This window comes from Magallana gigas, chromosome 6 (assembly GCF_963853765.1).
Source record: "Magallana gigas chromosome 6, xbMagGiga1.1, whole genome shotgun sequence".
NCBI classification, from domain to species: Eukaryota; Metazoa; Mollusca; class Bivalvia; order Ostreida; family Ostreidae; genus Magallana; species Magallana gigas.
The window spans coordinates 55,620,052-55,641,419 of NC_088858.1; positions in this window are offsets into that span (position 1 = coordinate 55,620,052).

The window sequence follows — 21,368 nt, forward strand, 5'->3', positions numbered from 1 at the left end:
ACATACACATAGCACATATTTGTCCAAATCCTCTCATTCCTTGAATCATGACTATGTAGGAAATGAAATGAAATCTCACATAAGGTGAGCAAAAATCAAAAAAATTAAAGTTTTTGTCAAAATAATCCTTCGTTAGAGTGTTCATGTTCTTCTTCGCATTGTTTCGCACTTGTCGCCTAATTCTGTAACTTGCCCGTAAACCTAAATATTGGTCATTCGATGAAAAACTAGTCACTGCGTACTCTTACGACAAAGTCTGGGGGCACCATATTTGACTGCGACAACTGATCTGCACACTTTTACAGCATCTAGAACACAGAAACCAATATTCTAAGCTCCAGTGACTTCATATCATCCATTTCAAAAGGTTTGTATTATCATATATTGAAAATTAAATTTTTTCCACACCAAAAATCATCATTTTTCATATTTTTTTCATTACAAAATTTTAAAAGCATTTTTCTATCTTCAGACTGCAGAAACTAATTTCTGTCATCAAGATTTGACATAAAATACTGAAAACTTGCATCTGCATGCATTTTTACAATTTAACACACAGCCCTTGAAGAGACTCTAAAGATGTCAGATCCCTTTCAAATTTGCACCTGAGAATTCCCAATCAACTGTCACCAAATCCCCAAAACCCTGTCCCCAGGCTCCCAATATTTCTTTAGCTATTGAGGATTTATCTCCCTTACTCAGACTGAAGAAAATAGCACAGATGAAACACATTTGGAGCCTCACACCATGCATGACCTGAAGCCAATTTTTATCCTTAAAACAACAAGATACAAAATCACCTTGGTACCAAATCAGAGCATATACATTTTTCTTTAAATCAAAATAAAAATACTCCATTAGAGTCACTTCATTATGCAATCATTGCATAACAAAAAAGAAATTGACCCCTATTGTTCACACATTTCATAACTGTATTGTGAATTATCAGGTCAAAAATGAAATCTGTATCTGGTAAATTTATATATCAGGTAAAGCCTGTTTACTTGTCTACACACTGCCATACTCACTTTTATCTAAAAGCAGCATTGTAACACAGGACAGCCAAAATGATATCAGCATGTAATGGAGCTCAGATCTGCTCTGACAACCATAAATCTTGCTTTGATGATAAGAAATGTAAAAGAAACAACTGGGATGCAACTTCATTCTGTGATTTATGTAACATTCTATCTGTAGAGCAAAAGTAGCCATGAAATTTCAATTGGACACACTTAATTATACCCCTCATCAGGCCATCCCTATAGAATTTGAAGAGAATTACTGATCAATGATGATTGACACATGTTAGATAATTTACAGCAAGAGCAATAAGCATATACATGGAGTAATTCAATAAGGCAATGCATTTCTTATGCATATTTACAAGAGAAATCACATAAGTGCATGCCATATCACAATACTAAAAAAAGAATCATACCAACCCCCATAGTTGTGGATATGGGTGGGGCATCTATATTGTACCCATACATGTTACATGAAATGATTTCATTCAAATTTTGACTTTCATTACTAAGAATAGGACAGGTGTGCTGAGGTTACCATATAAAAAATAGTAATATCTCCTTCTAAACATTTTAACAATGACTAATGTTTCAATATCTTAGGTCATTCAAACATAAATATCAGTATTTGTATTTTGTAAATAAGGAACTCCCCTCAAAATGTGGGAAGAAACTGATTTTTTGGCTATAATGCATAGAAACATTTTCTGGTAAACTGAAATTCATCAGTTTTTAAGGATGAAAACCATGAAAAGCTCCTAGATTCAATCATGATGATAGTATATACACTTGACTCATAATGACCTTCTCAACTAAATGCATGAAACCTCTTTTCTACACAAAATATGCATCTGTGTGATCTTGTAAATGGTGTTAAAGCATGTTTTTGCCTTAAATTATTACAAATGGATAATTCAATGTAAAATAGACATACACATAGCACATATTTGTCCAAATCCTCTCATTCCTTGAATCATGACTATGTAGGAAATGAAATGAAATCTCACATAAGGTGAGCAAAAATCAAAAAAATTAAAGTTTTTGTCAAAATAATCCTTCGTTAGAGTGTTCATGTTCTTCTTCGCATTGTTTCGCACTTGTCGCCTAATTCTGTAACTTGCCCGTAAACCTAAATATTGGTCATTCGATGAAAAACTAGTCACTGCGTACTCTTACGACAAAGTCTGGGGGCACCATATTTGACTGCGACAACTGATCTGCACACTTTTACAGCATCTAGAACACAGAAACCAATATTCTAAGCTCCAGTGACTTCATATCATCCATTTCAAAAGGTTTGTATTATCATATATTGAAAATTAAATTTTTTCCACACCAAAAATCATCATTTTTCATATTTTTTTCATTACAAAATTTTAAAAGCATTTTTCTATCTTCAGACTGCAGAAACTAATTTCTGTCATCAAGATTTGACATAAAATACTGAAAACTTGCATCTGCATGCATTTTTACAATTTAACACACAGCCCTTCAAGGTATCACACCGGTAATTGTTTTCACTATATAGCACTATAGAGGGGAAAAAATTCTTAAAAATCAGTTTGTATTCCTCATGACAAAATATTCGGAGGAAATGTTATTTGTTACCTATCTCATCAGCTAACACCATAAAAAGGGCAAGCGATACTGCATTTTCTCAAAATATCTAGCTCCAAACAGGTCTACCCTCAAAACCACGTGTTTTCCATTTGTATGTAAACAGACTGCACACTCCCCAGGAAGCTGCTGCATGTGCCCTGAAAGAAGTAGTCCCTGTGAAAAAAGATCATCACCTAACAAAGTACATGAAATATCCTACTCAGTGGTACAAAAAATTTTAAAACTGAGTAAAGGAAAATGTAAAAATGCACTCAAGGAAAAAAAAAATTCTGAAGTATATATGGAACTACAATTCTAAGTTCATTTTGATTGGCCGATTACCGGTGTGATACCTTGAAGAGACTCTAAAGATGTCAGATCCCTTTCAAATTTGCACCTGAGAATTCCCAATCAACTGTCACCAAATCCCCAAAACCCTGTCCCCAGGCTCCCAATATTTCTTTAGCTATTGAGGATTTATCTCCCTTACTCAGACTGAAGAAAATAGCACAGATGAAACACATTTGGAGCCTCACACCATGCATGACCTGAAGCCAATTTTTATCCTTAAAACAACAAGATACAAAATCACCTTGGTACCAAATCAGAGCATATACATTTTTCTTTAAATCAAAATAAAAATACTCCATTAGAGTCACTTCATTATGCAATCATTGCATAACAAAAAAGAAATTGACCCCTATTGTTCACACATTTCATAACTGTATTGTGAATTATCAGGTCAAAAATGAAATCTGTATCTGGTAAATTTATATATCAGGTAAAGCCTGTTTACTTGTCTACACACTGCCATACTCACTTTTATCTAAAAGCAGCATTGTAACACAGGACAGCCAAAATGATATCAGCATGTAATGGAGCTCAGATCTGCTCTGACAACCATAAATCTTGCTTTGATGATAAGAAATGTAAAAGAAACAACTGGGATGCAACTTCATTCTGTGATTTATGTAACATTCTATCTGTAGAGCAAAAGTAGCCATGAAATTTCAATTGGACACACTTAATTATACCCCTCATCAGGCCATCCCTATAGAATTTGAAGAGAATTACTGATCAATGATGATTGACACATGTTAGATAATTTACAGCAAGAGCAATAAGCATATACATGGAGTAATTCAATAAGGCAATGCATTTCTTATGCATATTTACAAGAGAAATCACATAAGTGCATGCCATATCACAATACTAAAAAAAGAATCATACCAACCCCCATAGTTGTGGATATGGGTGGGGCATCTATATTGTACCCATACATGTTACATGAAATGATTTCATTCAAATTTTGACTTTCATTACTAAGAATAGGACAGGTGTGCTGAGGTTACCATATAAAAAATAGTAATATCTCCTTCTAAACATTTTAACAATGACTAATGTTTCAATATCTTAGGTCATTCAAACATAAATATCAGTATTTGTATTTTGTAAATAAGGAACTCCCCTCAAAATGTGGGAAGAAACTGATTTTTTGGCTATAATGCATAGAAACATTTTCTGGTAAACTGAAATTCATCAGTTTTTAAGGATGAAAACCATGAAAAGCTCCTAGATTCAATCATGATGATAGTATATACACTTGACTCATAATGACCTTCTCAACTAAATGCATGAAACCTCTTTTCTACACAAAATATGCATCTGTGTGATCTTGTAAATGGTGTTAAAGCATGTTTTTGCCTTAAATTATTACAAATGGATAATTCAATGTAAAATAGACATACACATAGCACATATTTGTCCAAATCCTCTCATTCCTTGAATCATGACTATGTAGGAAATGAAATGAAATCTCACATAAGGTGAGCAAAAATCAAAAAAATTAAAGTTTTTGTCAAAATAATCCTTCGTTAGAGTGTTCATGTTCTTCTTCGCATTGTTTCGCACTTGTCGCCTAATTCTGTAACTTGCCCGTAAACCTAAATATTGGTCATTCGATGAAAAACTAGTCACTGCGTACTCTTACGACAAAGTCTGGGGGCACCATATTTGACTGCGACAACTGATCTGCACACTTTTACAGCATCTAGAACACAGAAACCAATATTCTAAGCTCCAGTGACTTCATATCATCCATTTCAAAAGGTTTGTATTATCATATATTGAAAATTAAATTTTTTCCACACCAAAAATCATCATTTTTCATATTTTTTTCATTACAAAATTTTAAAAGCATTTTTCTATCTTCAGACTGCAGAAACTAATTTCTGTCATCAAGATTTGACATAAAATACTGAAAACTTGCATCTGCATGCATTTTTACAATTTAACACACAGCCCTTGAAGAGACTCTAAAGATGTCAGATCCCTTTCAAATTTGCACCTGAGAATTCCCAATCAACTGTCACCAAATCCCCAAAACCCTGTCCCCAGGCTCCCAATATTTCTTTAGCTATTGAGGATTTATCTCCCTTACTCAGACTGAAGAAAATAGCACAGATGAAACACATTTGGAGCCTCACACCATGCATGACCTGAAGCCAATTTTTATCCTTAAAACAACAAGATACAAAATCACCTTGGTACCAAATCAGAGCATATACATTTTTCTTTAAATCAAAATAAAAATACTCCATTAGAGTCACTTCATTATGCAATCATTGCATAACAAAAAAGAAATTGACCCCTATTGTTCACACATTTCATAACTGTATTGTGAATTATCAGGTCAAAAATGAAATCTGTATCTGGTAAATTTATATATCAGGTAAAGCCTGTTTACTTGTCTACACACTGCCATACTCACTTTTATCTAAAAGCAGCATTGTAACACAGGACAGCCAAAATGATATCAGCATGTAATGGAGCTCAGATCTGCTCTGACAACCATAAATCTTGCTTTGATGATAAGAAATGTAAAAGAAACAACTGGGATGCAACTTCATTCTGTGATTTATGTAACATTCTATCTGTAGAGCAAAAGTAGCCATGAAATTTCAATTGGACACACTTAATTATACCCCTCATCAGGCCATCCCTATAGAATTTGAAGAGAATTACTGATCAATGATGATTGACACATGTTAGATAATTTACAGCAAGAGCAATAAGCATATACATGGAGTAATTCAATAAGGCAATGCATTTCTTATGCATATTTACAAGAGAAATCACATAAGTGCATGCCATATCACAATACTAAAAAAAGAATCATACCAACCCCCATAGTTGTGGATATGGGTGGGGCATCTATATTGTACCCATACATGTTACATGAAATGATTTCATTCAAATTTTGACTTTCATTACTAAGAATAGGACAGGTGTGCTGAGGTTACCATATAAAAAATAGTAATATCTCCTTCTAAACATTTTAACAATGACTAATGTTTCAATATCTTAGGTCATTCAAACATAAATATCAGTATTTGTATTTTGTAAATAAGGAACTCCCCTCAAAATGTGGGAAGAAACTGATTTTTTGGCTATAATGCATAGAAACATTTTCTGGTAAACTGAAATTCATCAGTTTTTAAGGATGAAAACCATGAAAAGCTCCTAGATTCAATCATGATGATAGTATATACACTTGACTCATAATGACCTTCTCAACTAAATGCATGAAACCTCTTTTCTACACAAAATATGCATCTGTGTGATCTTGTAAATGGTGTTAAAGCATGTTTTTGCCTTAAATTATTACAAATGGATAATTCAATGTAAAATAGACATACACATAGCACATATTTGTCCAAATCCTCTCATTCCTTGAATCATGACTATGTAGGAAATGAAATGAAATCTCACATAAGGTGAGCAAAAATCAAAAAAATTAAAGTTTTTGTCAAAATAATCCTTCGTTAGAGTGTTCATGTTCTTCTTCGCATTGTTTCGCACTTGTCGCCTAATTCTGTAACTTGCCCGTAAACCTAAATATTGGTCATTCGATGAAAAACTAGTCACTGCGTACTCTTACGACAAAGTCTGGGGGCACCATATTTGACTGCGACAACTGATCTGCACACTTTTACAGCATCTAGAACACAGAAACCAATATTCTAAGCTCCAGTGACTTCATATCATCCATTTCAAAAGGTTTGTATTATCATATATTGAAAATTAAATTTTTTCCACACCAAAAATCATCATTTTTCATATTTTTTTCATTACAAAATTTTAAAAGCATTTTTCTATCTTCAGACTGCAGAAACTAATTTCTGTCATCAAGATTTGACATAAAATACTGAAAACTTGCATCTGCATGCATTTTTACAATTTAACACACAGCCCTTCAAGGTATCACACCGGTAATTGTTTTCACTATATAGCACTATAGAGGGGAAAAAATTCTTAAAAATCAGTTTGTATTCCTCATGACAAAATATTCGGAGGAAATGTTATTTGTTACCTATCTCATCAGCTAACACCATAAAAAGGGCAAGCGATACTGCATTTTCTCAAAATATCTAGCTCCAAACAGGTCTACCCTCAAAACCACGTGTTTTCCATTTGTATGTAAACAGACTGCACACTCCCCAGGAAGCTGCTGCATGTGCCCTGAAAGAAGTAGTCCCTGTGAAAAAAGATCATCACCTAACAAAGTACATGAAATATCCTACTCAGTGGTACAAAAAATTTTAAAACTGAGTAAAGGAAAATGTAAAAATGCACTCAAGGAAAAAAAAAATTCTGAAGTATATATGGAACTAAAAATTCTAAGTTCATTTTGATTGGCCGATTACCGGTGTGATACCTTGAAGAGACTCTAAAGATGTCAGATCCCTTTCAAATTTGCACCTGAGAATTCCCAATCAACTGTCACCAAATCCCCAAAACCCTGTCCCCAGGCTCCCAATATTTCTTTAGCTATTGAGGATTTATCTCCCTTACTCAGACTGAAGAAAATAGCACAGATGAAACACATTTGGAGCCTCACACCATGCATGACCTGAAGCCAATTTTTATCCTTAAAACAACAAGATACAAAATCACCTTGGTACCAAATCAGAGCATATACATTTTTCTTTAAATCAAAATAAAAATACTCCATTAGAGTCACTTCATTATGCAATCATTGCATAACAAAAAAGAAATTGACCCCTATTGTTCACACATTTCATAACTGTATTGTGAATTATCAGGTCAAAAATGAAATCTGTATCTGGTAAATTTATATATCAGGTAAAGCCTGTTTACTTGTCTACACACTGCCATACTCACTTTTATCTAAAAGCAGCATTGTAACACAGGACAGCCAAAATGATATCAGCATGTAATGGAGCTCAGATCTGCTCTGACAACCATAAATCTTGCTTTGATGATAAGAAATGTAAAAGAAACAACTGGGATGCAACTTCATTCTGTGATTTATGTAACATTCTATCTGTAGAGCAAAAGTAGCCATGAAATTTCAATTGGACACACTTAATTATACCCCTCATCAGGCCATCCCTATAGAATTTGAAGAGAATTACTGATCAATGATGATTGACACATGTTAGATAATTTACAGCAAGAGCAATAAGCATATACAGTGGAGCCTCAGATATCCGGACGCCAGATATCCGGACGCTTCACTTTCCGGTCGATTTTTATTGGGAACGGAATTTTTACACAATAATATGTCTCGTTTATCCGGAATTCCGCGTTCCGGATCCGGACGGTCAAATTTTACCACATAATACAGTTTTCCTTTAAATTTTACCTCATTTAACCGGACGGTCACATTTAAGTGTTCGGGGGCACAAAAGTTTTTTATGCGCAAGTGCAAATTGGTGTAAAAACATCTGACACTGGTTGCTGGTTTTAAACAATGCCTTCGTCCGGTAATCGGGGTCACCTGTGTCACGCTATGTACTCGCCCGAGGATATTACGATAACCATGGATGCGACATGTTTAATTGTCGCCATTTAACTTATGAACTGTTATTGTTTGATTTAAATGTCATGACAATTGTTTAATTTGTGTTTAAAAAAGTCATCTATTGATTGAATTAAAATTCTATTAATCGTAGTAAGATTAGATCGTTCGTACGGCTATTCATTTTAAAACGTAATTGAAATGAAATATTTGATAATTTGAGTTCTGTTTACGATAGTTATTAAGACCGCTTGGGATGTTCAGGGTATCGACATTAATTTTATAGCGTGTGTTCAATTAACAGTGTAATAATAATTTATGCCAAACATGGCGTGGATGAGTGTTCACGCTACTTGTAAATATCGCTTGGGTGCAATTAGAAAGATGGATACGTAAAATTAGCTTGGGTAAGTTCTGTCAATGAAAAAATAGCTTGGACAATTATCAATAAGGGAATATATACAGATTTTCACCCATTTTCAATCATCAAATGTTGAGCAGCTTCAAACATGTCAACACCACCGGCCAAGAGAGCGAGAGTTGCGATTTGTCAGCGTAAAGTGGAACACCGACTTTCTTCTCTTCGCTTTGTTATGCGAATGTAATTAAATTATCGGTTTAATACAGTGATTGTTATGTACATGTACATGTGTTGCCTTGTAGAATGCAGTGCTTGGTTTCCTGTGGAAAAAACATACCTTAAATTATGTTTTTAACAATATTTTGTTTTGCTAATTTAAAAAAAAACTAAACTTTTTTTGTAGTGCTTGTGGCTATCAAATTTAATTGTATAATTAATTTATGAGTTATGTTTCCATAAATATTAAAGGTAAATATCACAATTCAGATATCCGGACGCTTCACATATCCGGACGATTTGGCCTGGGGACAAAAGTGTCCGGATAAGTGAGGCTCCACTGTACATGGAGTAATTCAATAAGGCAATGCATTTCTTATGCATATTTACAAGAGAAATCACATAAGTGCATGCCATATCACAATACTAAAAAAAGAATCATACCAACCCCCATAGTTGTGGATATGGGTGGGGCATCTATATTGTACCCATACATGTTACATGAAATGATTTCATTCAAATTTTGACTTTCATTACTAAGAATAGGACAGGTGTGCTGAGGTTACCATATAAAAAATAGTAATATCTCCTTCTAAACATTTTAACAATGACTAATGTTTCAATATCTTAGGTCATTCAAACATAAATATCAGTATTTGTATTTTGTAAATAAGGAACTCCCCTCAAAATGTGGGAAGAAACTGATTTTTTGGCTATAATGCATAGAAACATTTTCTGGTAAACTGAAATTCATCAGTTTTTAAGGATGAAAACCATGAAAAGCTCCTAGATTCAATTATGATGATAGTATATACACTTGACTCATAATGACCTTCTCAACTAAATGCATGAAACCTCTTTTCTACACAAAATATGCATCTGTGTGATCTTGTAAATGGTGTTAAAGCATGTTTTTGCCTTAAATTATTACAAATGGATAATTCAATGTAAAATAGACATACACATAGCACATATTTGTCCAAATCCTCTCATTCCTTGAATCATGACTATGTAGGAAATGAAATGAAATCTCACATAAGGTGAGCAAAAATCAAAAAAATTAAAGTTTTTGTCAAAATAATCCTTCGTTAGAGTGTTCATGTTCTTCTTCGCATTGTTTCGCACTTGTCGCCTAATTCTGTAACTTGCCCGTAAACCTAAATATTGGTCATTCGATGAAAAACTAGTCACTGCGTACTCTTACGACAAAGTCTGGGGGCACCATATTTGACTGCGACAACTGATCTGCACACTTTTACAGCATCTAGAACACAGAAACCAATATTCTAAGCTCCAGTGACTTCATATCATCCATTTCAAAAGGTTTGTATTATCATATATTGAAAATTAAATTTTTTCCACACCAAAAATCATCATTTTTCATATTTTTTTCATTACAAAATTTTAAAAGCATTTTTCTATCTTCAGACTGCAGAAACTAATTTCTGTCATCAAGATTTGACATAAAATACTGAAAACTTGCATCTGCATGCATTTTTACAATTTAACACACAGCCCTTGAAGAGACTCTAAAGATGTCAGATCCCTTTCAAATTTGCACCTGAGAATTCCCAATCAACTGTCACCAAATCCCCAAAACCCTGTCCCCAGGCTCCCAATATTTCTTTAGCTATTGAGGATTTATCTCCCTTACTCAGACTGAAGAAAATAGCACAGATGAAACACATTTGGAGCCTCACACCATGCATGACCTGAAGCCAATTTTTATCCTTAAAACAACAAGATACAAAATCACCTTGGTACCAAATCAGAGCATATACATTTTTCTTTAAATCAAAATAAAAATACTCCATTAGAGTCACTTCATTATGCAATCATTGCATAACAAAAAAGAAATTGACCCCTATTGTTCACACATTTCATAACTGTATTGTGAATTATCAGGTCAAAAATGAAATCTGTATCTGGTAAATTTATATATCAGGTAAAGCCTGTTTACTTGTCTACACACTGCCATACTCACTTTTATCTAAAAGCAGCATTGTAACACAGGACAGCCAAAATGATATCAGCATGTAATGGAGCTCAGATCTGCTCTGACAACCATAAATCTTGCTTTGATGATAAGAAATGTAAAAGAAACAACTGGGATGCAACTTCATTCTGTGATTTATGTAACATTCTATCTGTAGAGCAAAAGTAGCCATGAAATTTCAATTGGACACACTTAATTATACCCCTCATCAGGCCATCCCTATAGAATTTGAAGAGAATTACTGATCAATGATGATTGACACATGTTAGATAATTTACAGCAAGAGCAATAAGCATATACATGGAGTAATTCAATAAGGCAATGCATTTCTTATGCATATTTACAAGAGAAATCACATAAGTGCATGCCATATCACAATACTAAAAAAAGAATCATACCAACCCCCATAGTTGTGGATATGGGTGGGGCATCTATATTGTACCCATACATGTTACATGAAATGATTTCATTCAAATTTTGACTTTCATTACTAAGAATAGGACAGGTGTGCTGAGGTTACCATATAAAAAATAGTAATATCTCCTTCTAAACATTTTAACAATGACTAATGTTTCAATATCTTAGGTCATTCAAACATAAATATCAGTATTTGTATTTTGTAAATAAGGAACTCCCCTCAAAATGTGGGAAGAAACTGATTTTTTGGCTATAATGCATAGAAACATTTTCTGGTAAACTGAAATTCATCAGTTTTTAAGGATGAAAACCATGAAAAGCTCCTAGATTCAATCATGATGATAGTATATACACTTGACTCATAATGACCTTCTCAACTAAATGCATGAAACCTCTTTTCTACACAAAATATGCATCTGTGTGATCTTGTAAATGGTGTTAAAGCATGTTTTTGCCTTAAATTATTACAAATGGATAATTCAATGTAAAATAGACATACACATAGCACATATTTGTCCAAATCCTCTCATTCCTTGAATCATGACTATGTAGGAAATGAAATGAAATCTCACATAAGGTGAGCAAAAATCAAAAAAATTAAAGTTTTTGTCAAAATAATCCTTCGTTAGAGTGTTCATGTTCTTCTTCGCATTGTTTCGCACTTGTCGCCTAATTCTGTAACTTGCCCGTAAACCTAAATATTGGTCATTCGATGAAAAACTAGTCACTGCGTACTCTTACGACAAAGTCTGGGGGCACCATATTTGACTGCGACAACTGATCTGCACACTTTTACAGCATCTAGAACACAGAAACCAATATTCTAAGCTCCAGTGACTTCATATCATCCATTTCAAAAGGTTTGTATTATCATATATTGAAAATTAAATTTTTTCCACACCAAAAATCATCATTTTTCATATTTTTTTCATTACAAAATTTTAAAAGCATTTTTCTATCTTCAGACTGCAGAAACTAATTTCTGTCATCAAGATTTGACATAAAATACTGAAAACTTGCATCTGCATGCATTTTTACAATTTAACACACAGCCCTTCAAGGTATCACACCGGTAATTGTTTTCACTATATAGCACTATAGAGGGGAAACAATTCTTAAAAATCAGTTTGTATTCCTCATGACAAAATATTCGGAGGAAATGTTATTTGTTACCTATCTCATCAGCTAACACCATAAAAAGGGCAAGCGATACTGCATTTTCTCAAAATATCTAGCTCCAAACAGGTCTACCCTCAAAACCACGTGTTTTCCATTTGTATGTAAACAGACTGCACACTCCCCAGGAAGCTGCTGCATGTGCCCTGAAAGAAGTAGTCCCTGTGAAAAAAGATCATCACCTAACAAAGTACATGAAATATCCTACTCAGTGGTACAAAAAATTTTAAAACTGAGTAAAGGAAAATGTAAAAATGCACTCAAGGAAAAAAAAAATTCTGAAGTATATATGGAACTACAATTCTAAGTTCATTTTGATTGGCCGATTACCGGTGTGATACCTTGAAGAGACTCTAAAGATGTCAGATCCCTTTCAAATTTGCACCTGAGAATTCCCAATCAACTGTCACCAAATCCCCAAAACCCTGTCCCCAGGCTCCCAATATTTCTTTAGCTATTGAGGATTTATCTCCCTTACTCAGACTGAAGAAAATAGCACAGATGAAACACATTTGGAGCCTCACACCATGCATGACCTGAAGCCAATTTTTATCCTTAAAACAACAAGATACAAAATCACCTTGGTACCAAATCAGAGCATATACATTTTTCTTTAAATCAAAATAAAAATACTCCATTAGAGTCACTTCATTATGCAATCATTGCATAACAAAAAAGAAATTGACCCCTATTGTTCACACATTTCATAACTGTATTGTGAATTATCAGGTCAAAAATGAAATCTGTATCTGGTAAATTTATATATCAGGTAAAGCCTGTTTACTTGTCTACACACTGCCATACTCACTTTTATCTAAAAGCAGCATTGTAACACAGGACAGCCAAAATGATATCAGCATGTAATGGAGCTCAGATCTGCTCTGACAACCATAAATCTTGCTTTGATGATAAGAAATGTAAAAGAAACAACTGGGATGCAACTTCATTCTGTGATTTATGTAACATTCTATCTGTAGAGCAAAAGTAGCCATGAAATTTCAATTGGACACACTTAATTATACCCCTCATCAGGCCATCCCTATAGAATTTGAAGAGAATTACTGATCAATGATGATTGACACATGTTAGATAATTTACAGCAAGAGCAATAAGCATATACATGGAGTAATTCAATAAGGCAATGCATTTCTTATGCATATTTACAAGAGAAATCACATAAGTGCATGCCATATCACAATACTAAAAAAAGAATCATACCAACCCCCATAGTTGTGGATATGGGTGGGGCATCTATATTGTACCCATACATGTTACATGAAATGATTTCATTCAAATTTTGACTTTCATTACTAAGAATAGGACAGGTGTGCTGAGGTTACCATATAAAAAATAGTAATATCTCCTTCTAAACATTTTAACAATGACTAATGTTTCAATATCTTAGGTCATTCAAACATAAATATCAGTATTTATATTTTGTAAATAAGGAACTCCCCTCAAAATGTGGGAAGAAACTGATTTTTTGGCTATAATGCATAGAAACATTTTCTGGTAAACTGAAATTCATCAGTTTTTAAGGATGAAAACCATGAAAAGCTCCTAGATTCAATCATGATGATAGTATATACACTTGACTCATAATGACCTTCTCAACTAAATGCATGAAACCTCTTTTCTACACAAAATATGCATCTGTGTGATCTTGTAAATGGTGTTAAAGCATGTTTTTGCCTTAAATTATTACAAATGGATAATTCAATGTAAAATAGACATACACATAGCACATATTTGTCCAAATCCTCTCATTCCTTGAATCATGACTATGTAGGAAATGAAATGAAATCTCACATAAGGTGAGCAAAAATCAAAAAAATTAAAGTTTTTGTCAAAATAATCCTTCGTTAGAGTGTTCATGTTCTTCTTCGCATTGTTTCGCACTTGTCGCCTAATTCTGTAACTTGCCCGTAAACCTAAATATTGGTCATTCGATGAAAAACTAGTCACTGCGTACTCTTACGACAAAGTCTGGGGGCACCATATTTGACTGCGACAACTGATCTGCACACTTTTACAGCATCTAGAACACAGAAACCAATATTCTAAGCTCCAGTGACTTCATATCATCCATTTCAAAAGGTTTGTATTATCATATATTGAAAATTAAATTTTTTCCACACCAAAAATCATCATTTTTCATATTTTTTTCATTACAAAATTTTAAAAGCATTTTTCTATCTTCAGACTGCAGAAACTAATTTCTGTCATCAAGATTTGACATAAAATACTGAAAACTTGCATCTGCATGCATTTTTACAATTTAACACACAGCCCTTGAAGAGACTCTAAAGATGTCAGATCCCTTTCAAATTTGCACCTGAGAATTCCCAATCAACTGTCACCAAATCCCCAAAACCCTGTCCCCAGGCTCCCAATATTTCTTTAGCTATTGAGGATTTATCTCCCTTACTCAGACTGAAGAAAATAGCACAGATGAAACACATTTGGAGCCTCACACCATGCATGACCTGAAGCCAATTTTTATCCTTAAAACAACAAGATACAAAATCACCTTGGTACCAAATCAGAGCATATACATTTTTCTTTAAATCAAAATAAAAATACTCCATTAGAGTCACTTCATTATGCAATCATTGCATAACAAAAAAGAAATTGACCCCTATTGTTCACACATTTCATAACTGTATTGTGAATTATCAGGTCAAAAATGAAATCTGTATCTGGTAAATTTATATATCAGGTAAAGCCTGTTTACTTGTCTACACACTGCCATACTCACTTTTATCTAAAAGCAGCATTGTAACACAGGACAGCCAAAATGATATCAGCATGTAATGGAGCTCAGATCTGCTCTGACAACCATAAATCTTGCTTTGATGATAAGAAATGTAAAAGAAACAACTGGGATGCAACTTCATTCTGTGATTTATGTAACATTCTATCTGTAGAGCAAAAGTAGCCATGAAATTTCAATTGGACACACTTAATTATACCCCTCATCAGGCCATCCCTATAGAATTTGAAGAGAATTACTGATCAATGATGATTGACACATGTTAGATAATTTACAGCAAGAGCAATAAGCATATACATGGAGTAATTCAATAAGGCAATGCATTTCTTATGCATATTTACAAGAGAAATCACATAAGTGCATGCCATATCACAATACTAAAAAAAGAATCATACCAACCCCCATAGTTGTGGATATGGGTGGGGCATCTATATTGTACCCATACATGTTACATGAAATGATTTCATTCAAATTTTGACTTTCATTACTAAGAATAGGACAGGTGTGCTGAGGTTACCATATAAAAAATAGTAATATCTCCTTCTAAACATTTTAACAATGACTAATGTTTCAATATCTTAGGTCATTCAAACATAAATATCAGTATTTGTATTTTGTAAATAAGGAACTCCCCTCAAAATGTGGGAAGAAACTGATTTTTTGGCTATAATGCATAGAAACATTTTCTGGTAAACTGAAATTCATCAGTTTTTAAGGATGAAAACCATGAAAAGCTCCTAGATTCAATCATGATGATAGTATATACACTTGACTCATAATGACCTTCTCAACTAAATGCATGAAACCTCTTTTCTACACAAAATATGCATCTGTGTGATCTTGTAAATGGTGTTAAAGCATGTTTTTGCCTTAAATTATTACAAATGGATAATTCAATGTAAAATAGACATACACATAGCACATATTTGTCCAAATCCTCTCATTCCTTGAATCATGACTATGTAGGAAATGAAATGAAATCTCACATAAGGTGAGCAAAAATCAAAAAAATTAAAGTTTTTGTCAAAATAATCCTTCGTTAGAGTGTTCATGTTCTTCTTCGCATTGTTTCGCACTTGTCGCCTAATTCTGTAACTTGCCCGTAAACCTAAATATTGGTCATTCGATGAAAAACTAGTCACTGCGTACTCTTACGACAAAGTCTGGGGGCACCATATTTGACTGCGACAACTGATCTGCACACTTTTACAGCATCTAGAACACAGAAACCAATATTCTAAGCTCCAGTGACTTCATATCATCCATTTCAAAAGGTTTGTATTATCATATATTGAAAATTAAATTTTTTCCACACCAAAAATCATCATTTTTCATATTTTTTTCATTACAAAATTTTAAAAGCATTTTTCTATCTTCAGACTGCAGAAACTAATTTCTGTCATCAAGATTTGACATAAAATACTGAAAACTTGCATCTGCATGCATTTTTACAATTTAACACACAGCCCTTGAAGAGACTCTAAAGATGTCAGATCCCTTTCAAATTTGCACCTGAGAATTCCCAATCAACTGTCACCAAATCCCCAAAACCCTGTCCCCAGGCTCCCAATATTTCTTTAGCTATTGAGGATTTATCTCCCTTACTCAGACTGAAGAAAATAGCACAGATGAAACACATTTGGAGCCTCACACCATGCATGACCTGAAGCCAATTTTTATCCTTAAAACAACAAGATACAAAATCACCTTGGTACCAAATCAGAGCATATACATTTTTCTTTAAATCAAAATAAAAATACTCCATTAGAGTCACTTCATTATGCAATCATTGCATAACAAAAAAGAAATTGACCCCTATTGTTCACACATTTCATAACTGTATTGTGAATTATCAGGTCAAAAATGAAATCTGTATCTGGTAAATTTATATATCAGGTAAAGCCTGTTTACTTGTCTACACACTGCCATACTCACTTTTATCTAAAAGCAGCATTGTAACACAGGACAGCCAAAATGATATCAGCATGTAATGGAGCTCAGATCTGCTCTGACAACCATAAATCTTGCTTTGATGATAAGAAATGTAAAAGAAACAACTGGGATGCAACTTCATTCTGTGATTTATGTAACATTCTATCTGTAGAGCAAAAGTAGCCATGAAATTTCAATTGGACACACCCCTCATCAGGCCATCCCTATAGAATTTGAAGAGAATTACTGATCAATGATGATTGACACATGTTAGATAATTTACAGCAAGAGCAATAAGCATATACATGGAGTAATTCAATAAGGCAATGCATTTCTTATGCATATTTACAAGAGAAATCACATAAGTGCATGCCATATCACAATACTAAAAAAAGAATCATACCAACCCCCATAGTTGTGGATATGGGTGGGGCATCTATATTGTACCCATACATGTTACATGAAATGATTTCATTCAAATTTTGACTTTCATTACTAAGAATAGGACAGGTGTGCTGAGGTTACCATATAAAAAATAGTAATATCTCCTTCTAAACATTTTAACAATGACTAATGTTTCAATATCTTAGGTCATTCAAACATAAATATCAGTATTTGTATTTTGTAAATAAGGAACTCCCCTCAAAATGTGGGAAGAAACTGATTTTTTGGCTATAATGCATAGAAACATTTTCTGGTAAACTGAAATTCATCAGTTTTTAAGGATGAAAACCATGAAAAGCTCCTAGATTCAATCATGATGATAGTATATACACTTGACTCATAATGACCTTCTCAACTAAATGCATGAAACCTCTTTTCTACACAAAATATGCATCTGTGTGATCTTGTAAATGGTGTTAAAGCATGTTTTTGCCTTAAATTATTACAAATGGATAATTCAATGTAAAATAGACATACACATAGCACATATTTGTCCAAATCCTCTCATTCCTTGAATCATGACTATGTAGGAAATGAAATGAAATCTCACATAAGGTGAGCAAAAATCAAAAAAATTAAAGTTTTTGTCAAAATAATCCTTCGTTAGAGTGTTCATGTTCTTCTTCGCATTGTTTCGCACTTGTCGCCTAATTCTGTAACTTGCCCGTAAACCTAAATATTGGTCATTCGATGAAAAACTAGTCACTGCGTACTCTTACGACAAAGTCTGGGGGCACCATATTTGACTGCGACAACTGATCTGCACACTTTTACAGCATCTAGAACACAGAAACCAATATTCTAAGCTCCAGTGACTTCATATCATCCATTTCAAAAGGTTTGTATTATCATATATTGAAAATTAAATTTTTTCCACACCAAAAATCATCATTTTTCATATTTTTTTCATTACAAAATTTTAAAAGCATTTTTCTATCTTCAGACTGCAGAAACTAATTTCTGTCATCAAGATTTGACATAAAATACTGAAAACTTGCATCTGCATGCATTTTTACAATTTAACACACAGCCCTTGAAGAGACTCTAAAGATGTCAGATCCCTTTCAAATTTGCACCTGAGAATTCCCAATCAACTGTCACCAAATCCCCAAAACCCTGTCCCCAGGCTCCCAATATTTCTTTAGCTATTGAGGATTTATCTCCCTTACTCAGACTGAAGAAAATAGCACAGATGAAACACATTTGGAGCCTCACACCATGCATGACCTGAAGCCAATTTTTATCCTTAAAACAACAAGATACAAAATCACCTTGGTACCAAATCAGAGCATATACATTTTTCTTTAAATCAAAATAAAAATACTCCATTAGAGTCACTTCATTATGCAATCATTGCATAACAAAAAAGAAATTGACCCCTATTGTTCACACATTTCATAACTGTATTGTGAATTATCAGGTCAAAAATGAAATCTGTATCTGGTAAATTTATATATCAGGTAAAGCCTGTTTACTTGTCTACACACTGCCATACTCACTTTTATCTAAAAGCAGCATTGTAACACAGGACAGCCAAAATGATATCAGCATGTAATGGAGCTCAGATCTGCTCTGACAACCATAAATCTTGCTTTGATGATAAGAAATGTAAAAGAAACAACTGGGATGCAACTTCATTCTGTGATTTATGTAACATTCTATCTGTAGAGCAAAAGTAGCCATGAAATTTCAATTGGACACACTTAATTATACCCCTCATCAGGCCATCCCTATAGAATTTGAAGAGAATTACTGATCAATGATGATTGACACATGTTAGATAATTTACAGCAAGAGCAATAAGCATATACATGGAGTAATTCAATAAGGCAATGCATTTCTTATGCATATTTACAAGAGAAATCACATAAGTGCATGCCATATCACAATACTAAAAAAAGAATCATACCAACCCCCATAGTTGTGGATATGGGTGGGGCATCTATATTGTACCCATACATGTTACATGAAATGATTTCATTCAAATTTTGACTTTCATTACTAAGAATAGGACAGGTGTGCTGAGGTTACCATATAAAAAATAGTAATATCTCCTTCTAAACATTTTAACAATGACTAATGTTTCAATATCTTAGGTCATTCAAACATAAATATCAGTATTTGTATTTTGTAAATAAGGAACTCCCCTCAAAATGTGGGAAGAAACTGATTTTTTGGCTATAATGCATAGAAACATTTTCTGGTAAACTGAAATTCATCAGTTTTTAAGGATGAAAACCATGAAAAGCTCCTAGATTCAATCATGATGATAGTATATACACTTGACTCATAATGACCTTCTCAACTAAATGCATGAAACCTCTTTTCTACACAAAATATGCATCTGTGTGATCTTGTAAATGGTGTTAAAGCATGTTTTTGCCTTAAATTATTACAAATGGATAATTCAATGTAAAATAGACATACACATAGCACATATTTGTCCAAATCCTCTCATTCCTTGAATCATGACTATGTAGGAAATGAAATGAAATCTCACATAAAGTGAGCAAAAATCAAAAAAATTAAAGTTTTTGTCAAAATAATCCTTCGTTAGAGTGTTCATGTTCTTCTTCGCATTGTTTCGCACTTGTCGCCTAATTCTGTAACTTGCCCGTAAACCTAAATATTGGTCATTCGATGAAAAACTAGTCACTGCGTACTCTTACGACAAAGTCTGGGGGCACCATATTTGACTGCGACAACTGATCTGCACACTTTTACAGCATCTAGAACACAGAAACCAATATTCTAAGCTCCAGTGACTTCATATCATCCATTTCAAAAGGTTTGTATTATCATATATTGAAAATTAAATTTTTTCCACACCAAAAATCATCATTTTTCATATTTTTTTCATTACAAAATTTTAAAAGCATTTTTCTATCTTCAGACTGCAGAAACTAATTTCTGTCATCAAGATTTGACATAAAATACTGAAAACTTGCATCTGCATGCATTTTTACAATTTAACACACAGCCCTTCAAGGTATCACACCGGTAATTGTTTTCACTATATAGCACTATAGAGGGGAAAAAATTCTTAAAAATCAGTTTGTATTCCTCATGACAAAATATTCGGAGGAAATGTTATTTGTTACCTATCTCATCAGCTAACACCATAAAAAGGGCAAGCGATACTGCATTTTCTCAAAATATCTAGCTCCAAACAGGTCTACCCTCAAAACCACGTGTTTTCCATTTGTATGTAAACAGACTGCACACTCCCCAGGAAGCTGCTGCATGTGCCCTGAAAGAAGTAGTCCCTGTGAAAAAAGATCATCACCTAACAAAGTACATGAAATATCCTACTCAGTGGTACAAAAAATTTTAAAACTGAGTAAAGGAAAATGTAAAAATGCACTCAAGGAAAAAAAAAATTCTGAAGTATATATGGAACTACAATTCTAAGTTCATTTTGATTGGCCGATTACCGGTGTGATACCTTGAAGAGACTCTAAAGATGTCAGATCCCTTTCAAATTTGCACCTGAGAATTCCCAATCAACTGTCACCAAATCCCCAAAACCCTGTCCCCAGGCTCCCAATATTTCTTTAGCTATTGAGGATTTATCTCCCTTACTCAGACTGAAGAAAATAGCACAGATG